The sequence below is a fragment of the Limulus polyphemus genome, unplaced genomic scaffold (genome assembly GCF_000517525.1).
Source record: "Limulus polyphemus unplaced genomic scaffold, Limulus_polyphemus-2.1.2 Scaffold4191, whole genome shotgun sequence".
NCBI classification, from domain to species: Eukaryota; Metazoa; Arthropoda; class Merostomata; order Xiphosura; family Limulidae; genus Limulus; species Limulus polyphemus.
The window spans coordinates 77250-81838 of record NW_013669801.1 but is presented as its reverse complement, the minus strand read 5'-3'; positions in this window follow the sequence as shown (position 1 = coordinate 81838).

Sequence of the window (4589 nt, the reverse complement as noted above, 5' to 3'; positions counted from 1 at the left end):
ATAAAGAGATAATCCATCTACACAGCATCATGGTTTAGTTGTGGATATGTTAAGAGGAAGATTATAGTTTAATAAAGAGATAATCCATCTACACAGCATCATGGTTTAGTTGTGGATATGTTAAGAGGAAGATTATAGTTGAATAAAGAGATAATCCATCTACACAGCATCATGGTTTAGTTGTGGATATGTTAACAGGAAGATTATAGTTGAATAAAGCGATACTTCATGGTTTAGTTTTGGATATGCGAACCAATTTGACCACATACCTGTCGGTTGTCTAAATGTAATTCCTATGAACTTATGTCTGATTTAACTGGTCTTGATGTCTAATCTAAGATTTGCCATGTCTTTTGTGGAAGCTTGTTATTATGAAAATTGTGGTATCTGGCTATAGTGTGTAAACATGGTCATCAGATTAAGTAAGTACAATCAACAACAGTTTCAAGGGCTACATGAAACATCGTTCTTACAAAGGGCGATGAACACTTGGTAAACTTTTTAGAGGTGTTATTTTATAAAAGCTTTCCCCGTGGGTGTATGTAATTAATCTTGAATACTACTTATTTACATGCATTTTAAAAACATTGAATTAAAATAGTTATAACTAGGAAAAAGTCATTTATGAAACTGAAAATTTGTACTTATCTCGATATTTAGTCACTGTGTGAATTTCTAGGAAACATTGTTCAGGGACAAATGTTTTAGACAGTGCGAAATATGTTGGAGTATACGAGGTGTATTGGCCTACGATCATGTTTCTGGTGTCTTGGTATTCTAAATTTTAACGATGTTAGTTATTTTTGACAACTGCGCAAGAGCCAGAACTTTTAATAACGAAAAAAAAAAGATTTTGTTTTTAAATTTTATTTTAATACAGATTTATTGCTTTTTAATCTCTGAATGATTCATTTGAAGCATACACTAAAAACATAAAAAGAGCCATCGTAAATTTTAACTTCTCAAAAAGGTATAAATTAACTTCTGGTTATTTACCTCAACAACTAAATGCTCGCAAATTTACACACTTGATATTTAAAAATGTAGAAATATGATTTGGTATAGTAAGCCTAAAATTAGTTACCAAGAATATTTAGTCAAGTACACTTGTGATGTTATTTCAATGTACGGCTAGTTATTGATTATGAAAATGAAATGTTTATGGAGTACAATTTGCTACCAGTTATTCAGAATAATGCATATATTATTGTTATTATTAATAACGCTGTTTGAAGTAATGTCGAGATAAAAGAACATTTCAAGCAGAGATATAGATTATGGGAAACTTATAAACAAGTCTGAAAAGAGGAAATGATAATGTAACTGCATGTTACGTTCTCACGAATTAAAGCAGTAGTAGGTGAGCTAATTTTGCGATCAGCGGCCGTTGGTGATAATTTCAACATTGTAGACCTAATCGTCCATTTACTAGTTATAGTTCTCGACTGATTAGTTTTCCCATAGTGGACGGTTTAACTGGATAACTATTTGTTTGTTAGTAGTTGTACATCTAAATAAACTATTTGACATCGAATATTTGTAATCATACTGACAGAGATGTATATATAATTTTTATTTAGATGTATGATATTTAAATAAGCATTATCCAGACTGAGTAACTTTTTCATAGTTTAGTATGTAATTGTTTTTCCGAATAATTGTAGAGTTGACAGTACCTTTGTTTCGTGGACTCCGGATTGTCGGTAACTTGGGTTACTACCTTAGCAGTGCATTTATGTAGATTTTGTGCACTAAAATATAGCAATGAATAACTTAAAAAAAAAAATTGAAAACGAAACATTATTATTATTTCTGAAGAAGAGGTAAAATAAATAGTTTATCCCTGCTTTAAATATACAGTGATCCTTATTCATTAATATTATAAAGACTTCGCACTAAAAGGTACTAGTCAATTAGAGCACATCAAAACCAAATGTTTACGGTTCAGAGTCGTACAATTGTGTTGGTTGTAGCTGTGCTATCTATTAATAATTTAGAAAATTGATGAAGTGTCTACGAGATAATTGTGAATATAAGAATACAATTTACATTCGCTACACATAAGTGTTAATTTTAGTAATATAGTACATAAATTTTAGACTGATAATATTATTACTAGCTTAAATCACATCAATCAAGAAAAATGTTATCACTGAGCACAATCAATTACTCTGTTTGCTTACAAATAACTGATAAAGTTAAGTTATAGCCTTATTTGAGCACCTAATTGCCATTATTGTGTGTTTCACAACTTGTATAACAGTATTATTCTGTTCTTCTCTACCTCATGTATTTTTTGGGGGAAATAATAAAAAGGAAAACTACTATTTAGTAGTGAGTTCAGTTTGTAAGCATATATTACTTTCATGTTTCATAAATAACAGTTTTATTTTTGGTCATTAGGTGGCAGCACAAATTATTCTTATATAACGAACGTTTGTGACTTCATTGCACAAACATGATATCTGCCAAAACAATTTTAGTAAAAAGGAAGAACGAATAATCTAAAGTAATATTATGGAGATCAAGTATTTATGCAACCGACACATTTGTTATTGATGTCTGGGTTTAAGAAAAACAGTTTATTAACTATTAAAGCAAAAAATTATATTGCAGCTGTGTGTGTATGCATGGTATCATACTTCATGGCCTGGGATCTATAAAATGTCCTCCCTATTAATCGACATGACCCTAGCATTTGGTGAAGTCCATTGTATGCAGGTGCAGTGAGTTGGAATGTGTGGGTTCTATAAATATCCCACTAACGTCGGCCCAAGCATTCCAGAATACTTGTACCATCCTGGAGGAACCATTCCAGCTTCACTGGCTCTCAGTGTAATCCAAAATTAGAGAAACTGATATGATACTAACAATGTATATTAACACTGAATTATAAAACTAAAACAACCTACTTCAGTGAAATTGTTTTAGAAAAAAGGAAAACAAGTAGTAAAAATATTGCAAAAATTAAGTATGATGTAGGGATGGCAATGCCAAAAAGTACAGAAGCAAAGTAGGGATGAAAACAAAAAACCCTACATAAATAGTCAGTAGGTACTAAGTTAATCTTACAAGCTTATAGTTATTAGGTACTATAAGACTGTATAGCACTATTCAGTTTAAATGCTTTTAATCAAACATGAATTCATGCAACTAACAGGAATTCAACATTTAGTTGTAGATAAAAGTTATTTTTGGAAAGATTTGGCTACCTATTTATTGATTTTTGAATGGTTTTGTGTATTTATCTCCACCTTGTTTCTGTTCTTTTTGGCATTTTCATTCCTACATCATACGTTTTTTGTTTTGCTATTTTATATGACTTTAATATATAGCACCAACTACAGACTGTATTTATGAAGAAGACCCCATATTTAAAGTGATTATACTTTAAGTTAAAAACACACAGTAATAATAAAAACCGTATACTTTCGATTTTTTATATATTATTCATTGAAATTTTGATATAAATATCAACATATGACATCATAAATTCATTGTAAGTAAAAATACACAATAAATAACGAGATACAATAACTATACATGTTTTAAAACAAATACACAGTTTATAGTTCACTCCAACAAAAATTAATATTAGCTTCTGTTAAAGCAACTTATCTACTTAATACATAAGTAAAAATCTACTCATTAATGAATGTATCTAAATAAATAATATTCTTACGCTCTTACTAATAAAGGTTAGAACTTATTGTTTCATCGGTTGGATACCCTCGTTTTTAGCAGTATTTTCGGTCGTAAACCCAATAATATCTTACGAGGTTCTACCAGCCTAGGAGATTCAGAGTTGTCCTAAATATATATACTAAGCTAACTAGGCAAAATAAGATTTTCGTAAACATATATAATAAAAGATTAAGTATAATAGAAATAAACATGTTAAACATTCTAACACTAAAAAAAAATATTACAATATACTGTTGCGTCAGCGAGGTCACGTGACTAATATCACGCCACGTCCTTCTCGAACCTTCGTGAATTATCGGGAGATTACTAGATATCTGTTAGTCTTGTATATATAAGACGTTCACAACGTGACGGGACAACAGTGCAATGAGTAATTGAATGTATGCGGACAAAATATTGTTGGCCACGTGACATGTGAGCTATAGCGTTGTTATAGAGCGACTGTTGAAATTAAGTGTATCTAAAGTTGTATTCGGAAAGAATAAACCAGTTTTATTTAAGAAAGGACTTGTGTCGCTAAAGTTTCGTCGGAACGAATTTACGGAAAACTAACGAACGAACAGAGACGTAACAATACCTTATTAATGGAACAAAGTAATATCAGTGTTTTAATTTTGTTTATTTGAAAAGTTTTTTTGGTGTACAAAACTTGAAGATAGCTTTTATATGTGGAAACAACTGTTAACTGAATTTTTGCACAGATCCTAAAATATAACGTTGATAAACGGAAGTTTGAAAAACAATTGAAAACGGCCATTACTAAATGTTTTCCTGCAGTGAACCCCTACTGTACTTATGCCACAGATAAGATGTTACCTGCAACACACAAAGATGCGATACCTCCGACAAAGAAAAGTATGGTTATTTATGAATTCTCGTGCCAC